The sequence below is a fragment of the Nycticebus coucang genome, chromosome 9 (assembly GCF_027406575.1).
Source record: "Nycticebus coucang isolate mNycCou1 chromosome 9, mNycCou1.pri, whole genome shotgun sequence".
NCBI classification, from domain to species: Eukaryota; Metazoa; Chordata; class Mammalia; order Primates; family Lorisidae; genus Nycticebus; species Nycticebus coucang.
The window spans coordinates 106796507-106818250 of record NC_069788.1 but is presented as its reverse complement, the minus strand read 5'-3'; the positions used below and the strand labels follow the sequence as shown (position 1 = coordinate 106818250).

The window sequence follows — 21744 nt, the reverse complement described above, 5'->3', positions numbered from 1 at the left end:
AGTTAGGATTTAAATCCAAGTGTTTCTAACTATATTCCATACTTTTCATATTATACTATAAGGCCTAATAAATAATTTGGTGGACAGACTCATCTTTATTTAAGATCAGGGAGTAGGTGCATTGATTTCTCTTAGCCTTTTCCATGAATTTATTACCTGAAATAATTGACTCTAAAGAAAATAATTCCCGGCATTATTATACTAGTATACAACTTTGTGTTTCCTAAATAGCACCTTTGTTTCTTTTGGGCAATTAGGGTGGAGGTAGAAACTCTCCACCTCACACACCTATTTATTTTTCATGCTCCCATGTGAATTTCCTTTTCTGCTAGGGTCATTAGGGAAGATACCCTCTTTCCAGTAGAATTGGTAAGCATGGGAGGATGCAAGGCTAGACTACTAGTAGGCATTATTCTCATTAGTTAGAGACAAAAGAGCTTGTCTGAGATATGGAGAAGAAAAAGAGAATCAAGACCTAATGATATTCTTTAAGTCTTGGATCCAGGCATATCTGAACCATTTTTTAAAAAAGTACTATGAATCTATAATATGTTTTTTTTTTAATTTGGGTTTATGTTATTTATGCAGCCAAATTTATTTTAAAATACATAAAAATCTGGCAGTGTTATCTTACTTAGTGTGAGTGGCTGATAAATTATATATCTATAGTCACTGAGACAGCACTAATCACATACCATGACAACAGACACAAGTTTGATCCAAAATTTGTGAGATATTGACATCTGTCCTGGGTTCGCAGATTATCTCTGGACTACCATGGGGGATCAATTGGTTGGCCAACAAATATCTTTTGTGCCTCAGTGACTGTGTAGTACCTAGGGGAATGCCTGGATTTGTCTTGATTGAAACATCTTTCTTCCCTATGAAGTCCTAGAGGAGCTGTAAATTCAAGGAATAATGCCAGAAAAGAAATGAAGTGCTGCTTTATTATCAATTATTCTTGTGTTCATAACTTCCAACAGCTTTTCAATCAAATAAGTTGGAGCATAGGGCTTAGGCTCAAAGCTCGGTAGACTCTGTCTGCCCCCTAAGTCAAAATTTAACTCCATCCAGTGGTAAGACCACATGGTTAGTAAGGAATAAAAGAGAGGGTTATCCATAGATCAGACTTTTCTCAGGAATTGAAATATGAATCTTCAACAGTGGAGAAAAGCCCCACTCAAATGAATATCCTTTCGACTTCAGGGCTTCCTTTCAGTAGAAAACATAGCCCTAATAATGTCCTGGATTCTGTCCAATCAGATTGGAAAAAAGAAGTAAATCATCCATGGATTCTGGCACTTTGTTATTATTATTTTAATAATGTATGTTTGCTATCACCTCATCACTGATCCTAACACAAAGATGAACTATAAATACAGTGCTTGGGAAGTGACCAATGTTATGGGTAACCCTGTGCCATAAAAAAATCTTAGCCTATGTTACTTTTTTATCTTTACTGAATGTGTTTATATTTCCATCCATGTGAGGAGTTCTTTTAGAATATACAAGAGTGGCTTTTCCTGTCGCGATGGTTCTGTGTGGAGTCAGCTCGTGGATCTGTGAGACCCTAACATTGACAGTGTCTTTGTACCCCAGAGGCTGCGCCAGGTGCCTCTGTGACCTTCATCATGCCACAAAATGAATATATTGAATTACACCATAAATGCTATGGATATCGCTTGGATTACCATGAGAAAAAGAGAAAAAAAAAAGTCAAGAGGCTCATGAGCTGTCAAAGAAGGCAAAGAAAATGATTGGTCTGAAGGGTAAGCTCTACCATAAACACCGCCATGCTGAGAAAATACAAATGAAAACCTACCAAGATGCATGAAAAGAGAAACACCAAACAAAAGAATGATGAAAAGCCTCCACAGGGAGCCATACCTGCCTATCTGTTGGACAGAGAGGTACAGTCCTGAGCCATAGTACTCTCCAATATGATTAAACAAAAACAAAAAAAGAAACCGGGAAAATGGGAAGTCCCTCTGCCCCAAGTTCATGCCCAGGGAGAAACAGAAGTATTAAAAGTTACTCGACCAGGAAAGAGAAAGAAGAAGGCATGGAAGAGGATGGTTACTGAAGGCTGCTTTGTTGGAGATGGCTTTGCGAGAAAACCACCTAAATATGAAAGATTCATTAGGCCAATGGGCTTGTGTTTCAAGAAGGCCCATGTAACACATCCTGAACTGAAAGCCACCTTTTGCCTGCCACTACTTGGTGTAAAGAAGACTCCCTCATCCCCATTATATACAACTTTGGGTGTTATTACCAAAGGGACTGTCATTGAGGTCAGTGTGAGTGAGCTGGGCCTTGTGACACAAGGGGGCAAGGTTGTTTGGGGGAAATATGCCCGGATTACCAAAAATCCTGTAAATGATGGATGCATAAATGCAGTCTTACTGGTTTGATAACCATTTCACACAAGTAACTTCTTGTTGAAGATTACATGACAATTGAGAAAACCAGCATTACTGTGATGTTTCTGAATGCTATCAAACAGTGTTGCATGTCTGCAGTCATTAAAAGAACTATTTATTACATTGTACAAAACAAAACAAAACAAACAAACAAGAAAAGAATATACTAGAGTGGAAAAAAGTCCCTGAATTGTGGCACAGTGATCTACTAGAGAAAAGTACTGTGTGTCTATATTTTGTGAGAAGTCATGTTATAGAAGTCTATTAACAGAGCCACTGAAGCAGAACCAACATTCCAGAGGGACTGCTTAAGATCATCTTTCTAACCCAGTGATTCTCAAGCCCAGCTGAGTGACAGAACGCCTGGAGGGCTTATTAAAAACACTAGTTCCTAGGCTCCACCTCAGACCTACTGAATCAGGCTTCTGTAGGGTAGGGTGCAAGAATATTTATTTATAACTTCGCCAGGTGATGTTTCTGCCAGGCCATGGAAGAGCCTTTGGGGATCTCTTTATCTTTCACCTTCAAGTTAAAAAAACTCTGAAATCTCATGAGCCAGATAATAATCTCACCTATATTCCAAGGTTTTTAAGAAAGATATCTGCAGCCTTTCTCAGCAACAAGATAGTTTTTCTAAAAAATTCCATTATCAAAATACTTGAATACAAGAAAATGTGGACCGAGACAGAATGTTCAAAAATGGTATCAGAATCAATCAGATCATATTAATTTGGGATAGGGGGAAGGCTTTTGAAAAAGGACAGAGTGAAAGTCTAGAAGCCTGAATGTGAGCTTGTCTGAAGAGAAAATGATGATTCCAGTAAGTGCCTCTCCTCCCTCCCTTTGCACTCTCTGGGTAGCTAATCTGCTTGGTGTAATCCTCTTAGCTGCATGTGTTCCATCAGTATTTTATCTGATCTACTTCTCTGATAGTCCTATGTTTTGCTAGCTTCCTCCTATTTTTTGAGAAACCCTAGATGTTACATAGGAAAGTTAACCCCGTTTCTCTGTTTTCACATAAAGTTTGGGTTCTTGGAATGCTTAGAAAATGGAGAGGGCCTTTTGCACAGGCCAAAATTGTATATAAAGATGGGGGACAGAGTTTCCAGCTTTCAAAATTTGGTAGGGAGAGACCTAAGCAGAGGCTTCTGTCTTATCTGAAAGTTGGGTCTTAATTCGTACTCTGTTGGTATGGACCAGGGAACCATTATGCTGAATCAGAGGATGTAAGATAGAGGAAACCAAAAAATAAGTCCTGGTCCGGGTGCCTGGGTGCTGAGAACATGCATCCATAGGTGTTGGAGGTCATCAACACGCTTGACTATTGCTTTTGTTTGTGTTACCAAGGGAATTAGGACAAGGTGAGGGACATCCTTCATTCACTGTAGAAAGAGGCAGGGATTCTCTTACTTCAGGCACAGCTCTATCTGTGTGCTTCCTTCTGTGGAGAATAATCTGACGGCTAAAAGTCAAGGCCATTTGCCATAGTGCTTTAGTCTCCACACTTGACTTTTTATACCATAATAACTTCATCCAGCTGGGAATTCAAATCCCTCTAAATTAAAATACCACTGGGAGGGGTCTACCCTTAATCCCTTTATCAGCTTATTCTATAATTATCAATTAATACTTCAGGAGAGATGAGTTGGCAGCCAATGGAAATCAAGATAGTGGTGACATAGTGAGTTCTCCTGGTTTTCTACTCATTAGCAGAGTGATCTCGATTTTTTAATTTTTCTTGGTCCCTGGTTCTTCACTCCTTATAAAAGGACTAAGTGACAGGACCCCTTACCTCCCTTCCAGTTCTGTTTTAGTGATAGAATTCCCCAGGCATTTCTGAATTCCTGACTGTAAAAGGATTGATAAGAGCTTTCCTTATTTCATGGTGCTCCTGTAACTCAGGCCATGTGATTGTGGGTCTAGTGAATCAGAGAGTGTGGCCAGAGAAGGGAAAGACGTGGGAAGCCTAGATAGGCACAAAATTGCTTAGTTGCAAGCCTTGAACAGCTGCATCCCAGAGATGAGTTTGCAAAGGAGGAGTATAATATGGGATGTCACAGCTTAACAGCAAAAAATAGGCTGATATGATCAGAAAGGATGCCAGGCCATTGTGGACATCTGCTGTGCAGAATGACATCAAGTGGCTGTCTAAACACGGTCTGAAATCTCTCTTCTGACTTTGAAGAGACCCCTGGGCTTCAAACTTCAAATCTGCCAGATAGCACTCTAGCCGGCAGGCCTGACTTTCTCACATGAACACAATGCAAACATTTTTGAGGATATAGGATTTGGAGTCAGAAGAGCTGGATTCCAGTGTGATGTCTGATCTAAAACAAAGACAAAGTGAGCACTGGGCTAAGTGTTTTACATACTTCATTTCGTTCAAGTTGTGACCTTGGGTTCTTAACTTCTATGGCCTTCATTTCCTTGTCAATAAAAATGGAGTATTTCTGCCTTGTTTATTGAATGCTTACTGTGTACCAGGCACTGGGGTAAGCACTTTTTCTGTGTTATTGTCTTAATACAATAATCCAAAGAGGTAGATAAGAATGATTACTATATCACCTTTACAGATAGGTGGGGAAGCTGAATTGGACTAAGTGGAATACAACAGCAGTAAATGGAGTCTGTGGAAGGAAGAAACTCCACATTTTCTATCCTTCCTGCATATCTAAATCAGGTGACTGCATTGCTATGACCCAGACATACCCCAAAGGAGCTTGCTGTTTCCAGACCCAGCTGTGTGAGGTCACCTCTTCGGAGTGAAGGCCAGATGGGTGACCATTTGTACAGGGTGGTGTGAGTGGAGGGAGTGAGGTGGTTATAAGAAATGGAATCCAAATTATCTTCTAGAACTAGATAAAAACTGCTTGTTTAAGAGAGCACATAGATTCTAGAGTTCAATCCTGAAAAAGGTCTATTGACTAACTTCCTAAAATCACTAACTATAATATCAATAAACTAAAGTTAACCTCTGACTTAGGCTCATGCCCTTCTTTTCTGTCTTTTCTTGTGTCATGCCATATTAAATTTTCTAAGTTCCAGTGCTCATTATCTGAAAAATAGGGTTAATACGCATAATACCTTTAATTGACTAGTAGTGGGGAAGGGGTGTAAGTTAGACAATTAAACAAGATAGCAGGTGGCACCTGTGGCTCAAAGGAATAGGGTGCCGGCCCCATATGCCGGAGGTGGTGGGTTCAAACCCAGCCTCAGCAAAAAAAATGCAAAAAAAAAAAAAAAAAAAAAGATAGCAGACATTACAATATTTATTAGTTCAATGATGAATCAATAAAGATGTTAGGTGTCCTAGTGACCTAGTCGATTGCTGATTTATTATTTGTCACTGCTTACAGCAGAACATCTCTCTGATTTGAAATAAATGACCTCTGATATTTATTTTCTTCTTGAGGAAGATCGTTATTTGCTTATTTTCTTCCCCTTCTGTGAGATAAAACTATCAAGGAAAATTGAAAAATTTTTAAAATGTGTAGTAATTGGTAGGGAAGGATAACAAGGAGAAAAGCAGACAGCTGTCTGCTGCTTAGCATATCCATGAATGTGTTAATTGAATTAGAACTACCCTGTATAAATATTAAACTCAATTCACTTTCTTTTTATAGCTTCTTTGCTTTTCAAAGTATTTCCAGTTATAGATTATCTTTTTTAAATTCTTCTGTGAGTTTGTGGAAGTTAATGGAAGAAAGACATCTCAAATTTAAATGAATTGAGAGAGCTTTTCATCTTATCATATTTTGTCTCTGTCAGTTTGCTTTGTCTAGCTCCTGGCCCAGAGGCAAGTGGAGTGCTTAATTTTCACAGGGTTTGTCTTCCAAGATGGAGGCAATGTAACAAGTTCCCTTTGGTTGAATACATATTTTGTGTTGTATTTTTGGGAGAAGATTAGATTGCTTTATATATCTCCACTTCTAATCATCTGTGAACCATCACCTGACTTTTCCAGGTAACTAGGCAGGATGTAGGATGTAGTCACCGATGGTTGTTTCATTTGGTCTTCCCTGTGTCTCCAAGGAGAGGAGGGTATTATTGTTCCCATTTTATAGTTAAGAGTAAAGTCAGAAAGTCATAGAGCCAGGTGTGTTTAACTATAATTTCTAGTTTTGGAAATAGTGAGTTTAATTCCTAGACTGAGCTTTCCATAGATTCAGGGTGAAACAATTGCCCATGGAATTAGTTTGAATTGAATTCATGGCAATCATAGAATCCCATAGGCAGAAGAAATCTCTCTTTTTTTTTTTTTTTTTGTAGTGACAGAGCCTTAGTTTGTCACCCTCGGTAGAGTGCTGTAGCATCACAGCTCACAGAAACCTCCAATTCCTGAGTTTAAGCCATTCCCTTGCATCAGCCTCCCAAGTAGCTGGGACTACAGACGCCCGCCACAACGCCCGGCTATTTTCCTGTTGCAATTTGGCCGGGGCCGGGTTTGAACCCATCACCCTCAGCATATGGGGCCGGTGCCCTAACCACTGAGCCACAGGCGCCGCCCAGAAGAGATCTCTTTTATAGGACAATCTTTCAGGATGAGGTGAATGAGGTAGAGTTGTGCAAGTGTAGATTCACGATTCTGTCTTTATTTAAAAATTTGATATGTTGCTCATCATGGATTTTTTATATTCATTTTGAGTTTTAAAATATTTCATTAAAATACCATCTATCTAGATTACCATGAAAATATAATCTGTCTAGATTATCTAAAATACCATTTATCTAGATTTTTATTTTCTTTTTTCTTTTTGGTGTTCTTAAATTTTGTGCCTGAGGCAACTGAGTCATCTCCTTTACCCTGTCCCCAGCCTCCCAGACCTACGTATATAGCAGGTCCCAATGCTAGGTACTCTTCCAGTCATAACCCCTCATTTCCACATGCAGAAATTGAGGTCTGTGATCACAAAGCTAGCACTAATGACCCATGGCTCTTGACTCACAATGTAGTGCTCTTGCTGATATGAGCATAAGGAGAGTGAGATCTCATAACACAGACTCATTAAATGTAGCAGGGCAAAGAGTGTGTAGAATGTAGAAAGCCACAAACTTTCCACTCACTCAGCAAGCAGAAATAGCTGCAGTATTCAGCAGGTGGAATTAAGATTAGGTTCAAAGAAGAACTACTTATGGTGCAGGAAGTGAGCTGCTGCCTATGTTCCTAGACAATGGCATGAGTGTGGCAAATTCAGAATGCCTTGGATTGGGTATAAAGGTGGGGAATATGACAGACAGGGGAGAGAGACCATAAGCAAAAATCAAGTTCTGTAATCTCTTGAACATTAGCGAAACAATGTCTTTTATTTCTTTCTTCCTGGGTCCCCTTTTGATTTCAGGCCAAAATTATTTTTTGGAAGCAACCTGAACCCTAACTTAGAAGCATTCTCTTCTCCCTCCCAGTAGAATGTCTTTGATCATACTTCTTTGTCTTCCCTCTTCAGCTTTAGTCAATAAAGCCTACTTCCTTAGTTCCTCACCCTTCCCACAGTTATTTGTTCCTGCAGCTCTTATTCTTGGATTGCAACATTTTCTAACTCTTTGAATTAACTCTCTTCTGCGCAAAAAAAAAAAAAAAAAAAATTGTTCTTTGAAAATTACTGTGTAGTGTTCCCCTTATGGCATTTCCAGCCTCCCGTGCTGGGCCATCTCATCTCCCATCAACAAATCACTTTGCAACCACATGGCCTTTTCTTGAATGACTTTTGTACAGAACACATGTGAAAATTCAGTGAAAGAAGCATGAAGGAAAGGGTTTTGCTTTACTCTGGACTGAATACTTGGCATCTAGTGCAGTTCTCTGCTGTACCAGTAGGAAGTCGATAGTACTTATTGAATAAATAAATACACAGCACAATTTAATTCTTTCCAAATTGTGTATCTCCTAAAATTCACATAGGAATTTTCAACATGACCAGAATGCAGTGTGTTTGATAGGAAAATGACAGCTTGGGTAATCAGGGAAGAAAGAAAAACAACAACAACAACAAAAACAACAACTGTGACTTTTGCATGTGGGCTGAAGTAATTATATACTGCAGCCAATGGGGCTAAACCCAGAGTTAGCTGGCATGCAGGTGGAGATTTTTCAGCACCAGGGACAGAGATTCCATTTTCTTTTCTTTCTTTTTTCCCCTGTAACTCCCTGAATAGCAAGATAAAGAAATACTCACGGTTTGGGACAGAGCTATCAGCTACTCTGAAATTACCTGCTTTTAGCAGAAGAAAATTCACTTAGAACATTTTTATTTCTACTTTCCCTTGGCAAAATTGAATTTTCAGCTGTCAAGGCACTTAGGCTTCTACAGGTTGGCTTACACGTGGTTGGAGGATAAAGAGAGGTTGCCCTGGAAATATCTTTTGGGTTTCACATAACAGGGGAACCACCACTGTTCGTGCTGATGGTTGAGATATCTGTTATGCTAGGTATGACTTTCCTCTAAGTAGCTAAATGCAGATAGAAGTATGCTGGTTTTTATTGCATTGGCTTTAGGACCTAGCCCCAAACCTATGTCATCCTATTGACAGAACAAGAATTAACAAAATTAGTAAACTCTGCCCAAATTTAATGAATGGAAGAAATATATTCAGGAGGATAAATTCTCCCTGAACTTTCAAGTTTTACTGTATGTGTTTGTAAAATCCACAAACTAGATTGACTCTCAATTCCTGTTAAATACTTTTAGGGACAAACTAAAACATTCTCCCCATTCTTGCCTTTCCTAAGAACTAAATTTTGCTTTCTTATTAGCTATATTCAAATCCAGAGCATTACTAAGGTGCAGCAAAATGGCTTTTTAAGCATTTATCTTTTTAGATTTATCTCATTCTGAACTCTCTGAGCAGTCCAACTTTCATTTATTTTCTACACTTTGATGGCTTTATGCCATTTTTTAAGAAATGCCTTTAATCTCTGCATTGTGTCTCTTCTTTTATGGCTATCACACACAAATCCGAGTTGGCCATCTTCTCGTGGCACTAGGTATCCTGAGCTACTTTGGTGAGGAAGCTCAGGATGAGAGCTGATGGAGAAGAGCCAAAGGTCAGAGCTTGTTTGCCCTGTGCCTGGGCCTGGGTGTGGGTCCAGGAGGCTATTTATGAATGTGTCCCATCTTCAAAAAATAACATCACCAGGTTTTATTCTTCCGTTATTTTATGTCAATCTCCTCATTGTCTAATCGCCTTAATCAGAAAATGAGAGTTATCTCAGGCTGGGTATTTTATATCCCAGAATGAGAATTGCTAAATCTAAGGTTTCCTGTTGGAAGAGTATGAGCTAGAATTTTACCCCAAACCCAAATTTCCTTAAAACTTTGGTTTGAAAGATTACTTAGGGTCATTTATATTTTGTTTGCTTTCATAAAAGGGCTCATGATAGAGCTCAGATCATTTCTGCTCTCAGATCCAAATTCAATCAGAGTGCTGTTGCATTATTTGCTTGTGCTGGTGCCTCTTGTTGGGGTTTTTATTTTTTATTTATTTTTTATTATTTTTTGAGACAGAGTTTCACTATGTCGCCCTCGGTAGAGTGCTGTGGTGTCATAGCTCACAGCAACCTCAAACTCTTGGGCTTAAGTGATTCTTTTGCTGCAGCCTCCCAAATATTTGTTGCTTTAGGTACCTGTCACAATGCCTGGCTATTTTTTTGTTGCAGCTGATTAGCTGGCCCAGGCCGGGTTCGAACCTGCCACCTTCAGTGTATGGAACTGGCGCTATAACCACTGTGCTACGAATACCGAGCCTTGTTGGAGTTTTTTGAGTCTGACGTGGTATTGGGGATCCTCCATTAGTTAGGGGAAGTGGCACAAAGTGGTAGATACAGATGTGGTAGGTAGGGTGGCGCCTGTGGCTCAAAGGAGTAGGGCGCCGGCCCCATATGGTGGAGGTGGTGGGTTCAAACCCAGCCCTGGCCAAAAACTGCAAAAAAAAAAGATGTGGTAGGTAGAGAGCAAAGGTCCACAGGTTCTTTTCTCAAAACATACAGTCTTTCTATCCTGAGGAAAACTATAGGCACTTTGGGACTAAATTTATTGTATGCTTCTTTTGAAGAAGGTAAGTCTTTTGGGGGAAAGTTTTATAAATGTGGAAATGGCCTTTATTATGCTAATTGAGGGGGCTAAAATGAAGGATTCTTCTTCTGCCCTTTGGGGGTGGCCTAAATACGTCCCCTTATTTCATTTTTTTTTTTTAGTGGTTATTTTACTTTGACACGTAAATTATAACCTAAGTTATACACTCAAAAGCTCTCCTTTCATGTATCGTCAAAGTAACCCCAAGCTTAGATTTCCTGTATGCTGTGGACTGAGTGCATTTAAATAGCAGTGAGGGCTGAGCTTGGCCCCACACTTCCATTTCCAGACCTTGAATCCTTACACCCATCATTTATGAGTAGCCTCAGAACACCCAGGGTGCTTTTTATTTTCTCCTGTTCTTAGTGAGGTCTGTTAACAAGTGTTAGACATACCTGGGCTCAGAAGATGGGCAGTGTAGTCAGAGCAATACCCTGAGAATAGGAAGAGCACGTAAGTATGATAGATGCTTTATATGAATAAGAATATGGAACTTTATCATTCCCATATGGGCTTTTGTATAAGTCCAGTCCCTTTTGGTCTTCATTATAACCTTTTAAAATGGTAAAGGTTATCTTCAAACTCAGCAAGTCTTTCAGCATTTTCAGCCAACATTTCTACTTTGTGGCAGTCTCTCAATCTCATCTCCTTCAATGATGGTTCCAGAGTGTCACTACTCTGCTATTTTTCTTATTCAACCCTCTATTTCATTGGAGAAACTAATTTCTTCATCATGGAGAAAACTGATGATATTTTGTGATTTCTCGCAGGAGTGAGAACCTTTGGTGGTGTTCTGATTTCAAGATTATTCCTTTTTAAATATCAAAGGAGGCAAGAAAAGCTTTATCTTTCTCTGCTGTACCCCCCTCCATTTTTTTTTTTTGTTTTTTTGAGACAGGGTCTTATTTTGTTGCCCTTGGTAGAATGCTGTGGTGTCATAGCTCACAGCAACCTCAAACTCTTGGGCTCAAGTGATTCTCTTGCCTCAGCCTCCTGAGTAACTGGGTCTACAGGTGCCCGCCACAACACCAGGCTATTTTTTAAAGATGGGGTCTCAGTTTTGTTCAGGTTGGTCTTGAACACATGAACTTATACCATCTACCCACCTTGGTCTCCCAAAGTGCTAGGATTACAGGCATGAGCCACTGCACCCAGCCTTTGTACCCTTTTTAATAAAAGAATCTGTTCTGTAAAATTTGGATTCCAGTCAAAAGGCTGTACTTATGTGGCCTTAAGACCACAGGTTCCCCCACTGTTTTCAGGCTTAGAGTTGCCTTCTCTTGTTAAAGGGTGGTTCCTTTTCTTATATCTTCAGGGCTTTTCTCTATAACTCACTCTCTCCTCAGTCCCCACAAGATGACCTTCAGCCTCTCCCTCTCTGATGGTCAGCATAGAGTCACCTTGACTAACTCCACACCTGCAAGGCATCCTTCCCTTGATCCCACATCTCTCTAGCTTCCTTCTTGTTTCTTCTTTTTTCCTTCCTTCTCATCCAAAGCATCATTCATTATCCAACTCAACGAAATATGAATTCTCTTCCTTCAGATGCCGTGAATCTTACTTAGGCCAATCACTTGTCTTTTTGCCAATCTCACTCTTCTAATACCTTCCCCCTTCTGAATGTGGTGCCACTGTCATCTAGTTAGTTGACTCAGGAACTCTACCCTGCCTGTTTTTACATCTTCCACATCAATCAGGCTCTACTTTTTTCCTTAATAGCTCTCAATTCCCTTTCCTTATTATTCCTACCACCACTCCCTACATTCAGATCTCTGTGGTCTCTCACTATATCACTGCTTCAGCCTTGTGACTGGTGCGTCTTCCTCCAGTCCTCTCCTACTGCCCGTCTTCCCATATCCCTAGAGTACACCCTCCCTCGTATTCATGGGTAAAATGCAAAGCTGACCTGATTAAAACCCTTTTTAATCTCATGATCATATTCGGAAAGTGGGGTAAGAATGAATGTGTCTTTGAGTAGCTGCTGGTGCCCAATCCATAAAGAATCCTCTCTCTGTAAGACAGTGAGGAGAAAAGGTGACACAGAGCAGCCAGCCATATATCATCATCCTCATTGCTTTAACCTTTTTTCTAGATCCTGTTTTGCTTGAATCATTATCATGGCTTTCCTCCAAACCCTTGTATGCTCTCCTTCTCTTTAATACTTAAAATTCTAAACCCGATTCTAGTGTAGAGTTCTGAGATGAACAATCTGCCTTAGTCCCATTCAACATTCCCAGGATGATATTTTCCTTTATAAAAGGTAGCTTTTTGGTATTCTATTAAAACTCCTAGATCATCCTTTTATCTTTGCTTTGCTACTTACTAGAAACAGGTGCTTGCAACCTGTATTTGTGCAGTATGTTTTTGTAACAGGCAATTACATGTACTTTTAGTGATAATAGTTTTTGTACATCAACAATGGCTTCACTTTAAAAATTAGTTTATCTTCCCCTTTCCCCTATGTGTATGTACACAAATGAACACAAGGATGGACCTGATTGTTTCTTTGTTATAAGTAAAAACCATCTAATCATAATAAAGCACATTTAATAATTGTGTCTAATGAGCAAATTAGAGCAATAATACAAGAAAACAAGAGCCAATTCCTTGAAATGTTTCTGTCTTATCTTTTAATTGGAAGAAAAAAAGCCTTCTTTTCCCCTCGAGTAGAGTGAAACTGCTGAGCTTCTCTGTGTCTGCCAAATATGAAGATATCTAAGACTCTGCTTCTTTAAGGTTTACGGGGCAAATTCCTGGAGAAAGAGTGGGAAGGGAAGAGGTCTGTTGAATTTGAGGCTTATTTTTACTCGGGATTATGTGGCAGATTGATCTCAACAGACACTCGACTGCAGGCACCCATTCGTCGATACCTGTGTTATTCTTGGGATTATGCAGTAAAATAGTTCAGTGATCAAAAGCTGGAGATTTGGTGCTAGAAAGAGCTGATTTCTGGTCCTGGCTACTTAAATTTTCCAAGACTTAGTTATCCCAGCTGTAGAAGGAGATCAAAGATAGCACCCGTGTCACGTGGTTTTTGTGGCATAGTAGTGTGACAGTGTTCACTTTAGTGCCTGGCACACAGTCAGGGCTCAGAACATATTATCCATGAGAAAAAGAAGAGGAAGAGACTAAGAAGTCCAAGGGATAATATGATGTAGTTGGAAGAGGCTGTGCTTAGGCAGCAAAATCTTGTATCCCCTTCTTAGTAGTTGTATCATATTGGGTAAGTCAACTTCAGCTTTGGGGTTCACCATTTTCTAAATCTATAAAACACAGGACAATAATGCCTTAGAACAATTCTGAGGATTAAGTAAGACAATGTCTGTGTAAGTGCCTGATGCTCTGTCTTGCTGTTAGTAAGAACTAGATAATGCTGTTAGTAAGAAGTAGGTGGTATGCTATTGACATTGAATGGAGCTTAGCTATGATTTATGCTACTCCCGTGTGACTTCTTTTATTGTCCTATTGTGCTGAATGTTCTCATCAGACTCTTGATTCCTAATTCTTAGAGCAAAGAATGGTGCCTAAGAGTTTTTTGTAGCATGGCAGATGCTGTCAGAGCCTCTCCCATTTCCCCTTATCTTTGTCATTTCAGGGAAACTTCAATGGCACAGGTGCTTCCCTGATTAAGAGAAGCAGTCACCACTGGATCCACTCAGTGTCCTGTGTGGTAGGCCAGAAGTACAGAGAAATAAATGTCCTCCTTCCCTACTATCTCCTTGCCAATGACTGGAGGGATTTTTCACTGGCTTCTAGATCTCTTCAGTGACTTTAAATTTCATTTTCCCTTGGTCGTAACTGGCTTGACAGTGTACCCCTCACAGATGGGGCAGATGGGTGCTACCCTGCCTGTAGGTCACACCCCCACATTATCTTCCAAATAAACTACCTGCACTTCAATCTTGATCTCAGAGTTTGCTTCTGAGGAAACCCTCTCTAAGGCATATGGCTAGCCCAATAACCTAGCCTAGTAATGTTTACAGAGAATTAGTATTGGTTGATCTTGACACCAGGGTTTTTATTACACAGAGATGGTTACAACTCTAGGTCTAGCTTATCTGAGATGTAACATGTAGGTTGGAATAAATGTGACTGGGGCTTACTGAAGTTTTTCTTAAAATGATACGTGAGTACCCGTCAGTGTGCTTGAATTGATTGGGGCTGTGATTGGGGCTATGATAGCAGCTATAGAAATCTCATTTGACTTTCTTTATCAGAAGGACTGGGTTTGAGATGAGGTAGGTAAGAGGATCAATCACCGCACTGATTCCAAGGCTAAGCTTGGGCTTGAGGTTGCTCTGGGTGGGAAAGGGGATGGGGAGGTCTGGTTTCATATGAGATTTTGAAAGCTAGTTTAGCCCCAAAGGTACCCAGACTTTACAGTGTCCTTATGATTAGGGATATTCTTAAACTGGCTGCCTTGATTTGAGGTGATGATGAGCTAAACACCAGCTCAGGCCTGAGAAGGGTGTAAGCAATCTGGCCAGATGTCCATTTCTTATAATTTCTCTAAATTTGGCCAGTTGAGATTATACAGCCATGATGTGAGCTCATAGATGCACTTAATAGGGTCCATGAACCTCCTGATATTTTATGCAAACTTTTGTTTATGTGCATTTTTCAAAGGAAAAAGTCATGAACTTTTGGATTTTAACAGGCATCCTTAATATGTTAAAAACTGCTTCAGCTTGGTGTCTAATTTTAATTCCAAGAATTATTTGCAGGAATATTTCTGAGCACTGATTATATCAATTGTAATAATGATGCTTCTTGGGGTCTCAGGCAAGCTGACACCTACAGACAGCCTTGAGAGCCTTAACTCACCCTAAAATAAGCACAGTGTTTCTCTTTGCAGCCTGGTGGGGAACAGATAGGAAGGGGAGAGTTGATGTTGCCCAAGGTAATGCCGGTAAGATAAAACCACAGAGTAGGCCATGGCTGACCTAAGTGGTAAGTTGTCCATTTTGCAATCTGGCCTTTTATTATATTGTCCTTCTTCTTGTTTATTCCCCCCCCACACACACACACACTTTGGATATCAATTATTTTCCTTCAATCCTAGCCTTCAAAAAGGTTTCAAGTGCAGATAGCCTATTTTGGTAGCGTAAAACAGCAAAAAAGGCAAAGTCCTGTTATTCAGGAGATTATGATGGACAACTGAAGCTTAATGCTGCTGGGGATCTCTGAGGAGCTGTGGAGACTGTGCCTTCAAATTTCTGCCTGAAGGATGGAAGAAGGCAGTATTTATCCCTGTTCCCATCTCCCCTTGGTCATGGGTTCCCTCATGGGGCATTAGCTCTCTCACATTTCCTGGTTTACTCCTATGCCCTGCAGGATCCTGCAGGCTTCCCACATGCTGGTAGCAGAGAAGCCCCAGGGCATAACATGAGAGCTCTGTGATGAGCTGAGGCAAAGCTGTGGAGTTAAACCTGCAGGCAGCTGTTTGCAGCAGCAGTTCCTGGAGTGCAAAGGTGAACAGAGAGAGTGTGAGGGCACAAGAGGCGTCTGATACAACTTTCCATGCTAGTAACTCCTTCATTGAGACCATGATAATCTTAACTTGTTGGCACACAGTATTAATAGATGAAGCTAGAGTCCTGGATTTGATCCTCGTGTAGGTCACTTAGCTTCCCCAGTGAAAAGTAGCAATGCTCTCATCGACTGAACAAACCTCTGCTCAAATACCTATTTCCTTGGGTCACTAGGTTGGGGAAATACAGATAGAGAGTTGAATTTTATAATAAAGAGAATTACATTCTCATGGGCTATTTTGTTTGATTCTCAAAAAGCTCACTGACTTGTGGAAGGCGAATAGTAGAATTCCTGTTTTTACAAACAAGTAGGTTGGAGATTTCTTTTCTTTCTTTCTTTTTTTTTTTTTTCTACATCCTCTTGCTGTCTGGCAACACAGTACTGGAAAAGAAAAATCAGAGACAGGTGTGCTCATGTGGGCTCCAGAGGTTTACAATCTTATTGGAAGGACACACATGCATGGCCTGCCAAATCTGAAACATAAGGAACTGGTTTTATCTATATCATGGGTAGAGTTGGCACCAGAGGTGTGACTGAGGAGAGGTGGCCCAAGAGACGATAGGGGGATTCTGAGCATAAACAAGTGTCAGGTCACTAATTTGACAGCTAAGCATACTTCTGCTATTGTACTTTGTCAGGCTGTAATGGAGCTTGGTTGGATTTAAAATTCATTTCCATTGGCTTCTCCTTTAATTTTAGATGCTACTTTATTGATATTGCTATGGATGCAATTTAACCCTGCTTGTACTGATGGACTGGTTAGCCTCTTGTGAATTTAGGAGGATTGGTGGGCATTTAGGCTGTTTCCACATTTTGACAACTGTGAATTGAATTGAATAGTCTAGTGCAAATGTCTTTATGATAAAAGGAATTTTTTCTTCTGGGTAGATGCCTAGTAATGGGATTGCAGGATCAAATGGGAGGTCTATTTGAGTTCTTTAAGGATTCTCCATACTTCTTTCCAAAAAGGTTGTATTACTTTGCAGTCACACCAGTAGTGCAAAAGTGTTCCCTTCTCTCCACATCCATGCCAGCAATTGCAGCTTTGAGATTTTTTGATGTGGGCTATTCTCACGGGGGTTAAGTGATATCTCAGGGTGGTTTTTATTTTCATTTCTCTGATGATAAGGGACAATGAACATTTTTTTCAAATGTTTGTTAGACATTCATCTGTCTTCGTCAGAGAAGGTTCTATTCATATCTCTTGCCCAGAGGTAGATGGGATTGTTTCCTTTTTTTCTGTTGATTAATTTGAGTTCTTTGTAGATTCTAGTTATCAGCCCTTTGTCAGATTGATACCCTGAAAATATTCTTTCCTATTCTGAAAGTTGTCTTTTAGCTCTACTTGTGTCCTCAGCTGTGCAGAAACTTTTTAGCTTAATTAAGTCCCATTTGTTAATTTTTGTTGTTGTAGTGATGGCCGCTGAAAACAAGCGGTGTATATGTATACCATGGAATATTATTCAGCCATCTGTAGCTCAGTGGTTAGGGAGCCAGCCATATACATCGGGGGTGGCAGTTTCAAACCCACCCCAGACCTGCTAAACAGCAATGACAACTACAACAAAAAAACAGCCGGGTGTTGTGGTGTGCACCTTTAGTCCCAGCTACTTGGGAGGCTGAGGCAAGAGAATCGCTTGAGGTTTGAGGTTGCTGTGAGCTGTGACACCATGGCACTCTACCGAGGGTGACATAGTAAGACTCTGTCTCAAAAAAATAAAAAAATAAAAAAAAATATGGATACTTTACATCTTTTGTATCAACCTGAATGGCGAATCCAATGTACTGAATTCTAATATGAAAGCAATAGATGATCTACTACAAGGGGAGGGGGAGGGGATTGAGGGATGGGGAGATGGGACAAGGGAGGGGACGGGGGATTTATGGTGTATGGCACACCACTTGGGGGCGGGACACAATTAGAAGAGGGACTTTACCTAACAACCACAATCAATGTAACCTAATTCTTTGTACTCTCAATGAATCCCAAACAATAAAAAAAAAAAAAAAATAGGACGAAGGTGGATAGTTTGGGAGAAATAGAAGTGGGAGTGGGGAGAGGCTGCATTGCTACCAGGCACCCTGTATTCTGAGGTCCAAGGAAGAGGCTTCTGACCTAGGCGCTGCTCTCTCTTCGCTTTTTATTTCTAACCTGTTCCTTAATTTACATGCACACACGCATAAATGTAAGTGTGATGATTGAATGAAACAATGTTTTTCTAAGTGCACACTGTCCTTTCCATTTTTTCTTGATGTCTTTCCTCTTCCCCTTTCCTATGTATTGGTCCCCTAACTCCACTCCAAGATAGTTCATGTTCATAACTTAGTATGTATCCTGCCACATTTTTCTCTATGCTCATATAATTTACATGTAACAAATATATGTTTTTAGGTCGTTGTTTTACAAAATGGACTATTATATGCTTATTTGACATATTTATTTCCTTTTTAGAAACAACTTTATTGTGGAATAGAAAATACATACAAAAGACAGTTGAAAAAGATATTTATATGGTTTAAAGAAAAATAAAACATTCATGGTGTATCTGTCTGTCCCCTGTTAAAAAATAGAAAATTACCAGTGTCTTAGACTCTGCCCATGTGCCACTCAGAAGTCTCTCTTCCCTCTGTCCCTCGAGGACACTGTTTTCTGGAATCAGTCCTCTGCTTCTGTCTGCACCTTTGCTTCTCCTGCATAACAGTATCTCGTGTAAATTCCTCCATGTCAAAAAGCAGAGCTCTAATTGGCTCCTTTTTAAAAAAAATTTTTTTTTTGTAATGTTTCGTGAATTTGCATGTCACCCTTGTGAAGGGTCCCTGCTAATCTTCTCTGTATTGTTCCAATTTTAATATAGTGCTGCTGAGCAAGAACTTGGCTCCTTTTAATGGGAGCATTATATTCCATTGTGAGGATTACACATGTGGTGTTTTCCCATGGATTATAATTTTATTTTCAGCTGATTTTTTTCCCCTCCCATGCACCAGGTTGCAATAAATGTCCTTGTCTGTTTACCCTGGTGCTTCTGTATCTTGTGTAGTCCAGGAGTAGGGTGGATGAATAGAAGGGGATGTGTATCTTAAATATGAACAGATGCTATCATACAGCTTTTCAAAACATTATAACACTTCACAAGTCCTCAAGCAGTGTTCGAAAGTACCCTTTTCACACATTCCTGATAGTGATAGGGGTTATTGCTCTTTTTAATTGTGCCAGTCTGAGGAACGTAAAGTGATATTTCATTGTTATTTTAATTTGCATTTCTCAGGGTATCAGTGAATTTGAGCATCTTTGCATTTGTTTGAGGGATATTTAGCTGAGCACTTCTGTAAATGGACTATTCCTGACGTCTGTTCATTTATTGGATTGAGATGTTTAGTTTTTTTCTTTCCAAAGTCTATTTTTTATTTACTTTGTTTAGGGTACATTTCTCCATTGAATGCATTACTTTTTTATGTAGTTAAATGTGTGTTTTAAAATTTTATAGCTCCTAACCTCCAGTCTTGAGAGAAAATGTTTCCCTATCCCCATCTCTAAAGTATGTGTGTAGCTTTTTTCCATAAATTATTTTTAATACTTTGGTTTTACTTTTCACATTTAAATCTTAACCTACCTGCAAATTTATTTTTGTGTTTAGTGGAAGTTGAAAGTTCATACTGGTTTTGTTCCCAATGATATTTTTAATAGTAATTGCTAATACTTACCGAGGGCTGGCTATGTGTTAGGGACTCTGATACCTGGATAGGTATAAGAAATTTACTTGTGTTGACTAACTTGACCCCTGTCCCTCACAACTCTAAGACACAGATTTTCTTATGGTATGATACCCATTTTACAGATGAGGAAAATGAGACACAGCAAAGTTGAGTCACTGGGCCAAAGGTCACAGATGTGAAGAGCAAGTGGTAAAGTAGGATTTCTACCTTGGGAGTCTGTGCTAAAATCCAAACTACAGTGACTCTTGCTTGGCTAGTTGGGCCAGCACTATTTATGAAGAAAGAGTTCCCTTTCTTTTTCTTTTGTATGGCAGAGTCTCATCTGTCACCCTGGGTAGTGTGCCATGGCATCATAGCAATCTTCTTACTTCAGTCTCCTGAGTAGATGGGACTACAGGTGCCTGCCACAACTTCTGGATAGCTTATTTATTTTTGGTAGAGATGGAGTCTCGCTCTTGCTCAGGCTAGCCCCAGAATTTCTGAGTACAGGCAATCTACTCACCGCGGCCTCCCAGAGTGCTAGGATTACAGGAATGAGCCATGGCACCCACCCTCTTGCCTGGTTCTTCTTGATTGTCTCCTCAACTCTTTTCCATCCCCTGCCTTTAGCTATTCCATGCTGCATCCCAGGTGGTTGTTGCGTTGTCCCCCGCCATGTTTTGTATTTTCCTCTGTTGTTTTCTTATCCATTCCCATCACTAAACATGTTTTTTTGCCACTTCTCTCCTGTAATTCTGATCTGACCGATAGGGCTCTCTTTACATTCCCATCAAACGTTTGCTCCATTCCTCAAGCCTAGGCCCCTTCTCCCAAAGCACAGGAGTTCTAGGAACCCACTCCACACAAGACCAATGTCCCTCCAGCTATTGTGATCTCTTCAGTGGTAGGACCAAAGCACCGCATTCTCCACATCTGCCTGCTCCTCCATCCCTGTGACGTCTTCTCTCCATGAGTCTGGTAGATGTGAAAGGACCAGGATTTTCTCTTCCTGACCCATACTTTTGTTCAACTTCCTCTCTGAGTCTCCACTTCTGTCCTGGGAACAGTGAGCTCAGAAGCCAGGTTCAACCTAACTAGCTCCAGCCTCTTACTGAGAGGATGCTTTGTGCCCATCACTGTCTGAAATCTGTGGAAACAGGTCTCAGGACCAGGTTTGCATCTAGCAAGTGGGTTTTTGTCCCATCCAAACAAAACTATTTTGAGTTCTCACCTTTATACCTTTGCTGTTACTATTCCCTTTCTCCAGAATGTCCTTGCTCCTCTCTCTGTCCACCTGCTAACTGTCACAGTTTAAGCTTCAACTCAGGTGTCACCTCCTCTGGGAAGCTGTTCCTGAGCCCACACTCCCTGTGACCAAACTGCTACAACAACTAGCGTGCCTCTTGATCACCTGGCTTGCTGCACTATTTGAGATACTTACCTGTTCGTGTGTTTGATGTCTTCACTGGCCTCTCAGCTTCTAGCTGTGGCTGGTACTCAGGTGACCCCACTAAATATTTCCAGAATAAACAAATAAACGTCTGAAGGAATCAAGCAATGTCTTGTTAATAGTAACTTTGGCCATATAATTTCATAACTTGCTATCTAATTTTGCTTCTCCCTTCTAATCCATTAGCCTTCTAGCTCTTGTTGCTTCATAAAAAGGGACTGTGTGGAGGCTGGGGGACTTTCAGACTGGCGTGCGTTTCTTCCTGGCATCCTGGGCCTACTCCTTCCTTTTTGTTCATCTGTTCCGATCTTGTTTGAACGTCAAACTGCCCATACCTTATTATCATTATTCTCCCTGTTAGACAATTTAGTAAAACAGAGCCTTTAGGAATTCTTCAACCTGCTAAAGAGGATTCCTAAAAGAGGAGACGAAGTTGGTTGGCTGGCTTCTACCTCTGTGACCTTTTCTTTCTCTTGGTTTCTTCCCAGCTTATCTGTGGTACCATGTAGGACCTGGTGCCTAAAAAAGGATTACTCACTAAAATCACTCACACTCAATTATTAGGGAAGTTCAAATGACA

The 21744-nt window shown here is 40.2% G+C and overlaps 1 protein-coding gene, 1 non-coding gene and 1 pseudogene across 16 annotated transcripts in view; 2 read left to right on the top strand and 1 right to left on the bottom strand.

Moving 5' to 3' along the window:
* Positions 1 to 21744, top strand: part of NRXN3 (neurexin 3) — a 1789915-nt gene that overhangs the window by 373583 nt on the left and 1394588 nt on the right. The gene's annotated exons all lie outside the window — the stretch shown is intronic.
* On the top strand, positions 1632 to 2455 carry LOC128593951 (ribosome biogenesis protein NSA2 homolog; annotated as a pseudogene).
* Positions 18782 to 18891, bottom strand: LOC128595082 (U6 spliceosomal RNA). The gene has a single exon (XR_008382770.1). It is a non-coding gene; the product is annotated as a U6 spliceosomal RNA (small nuclear RNA).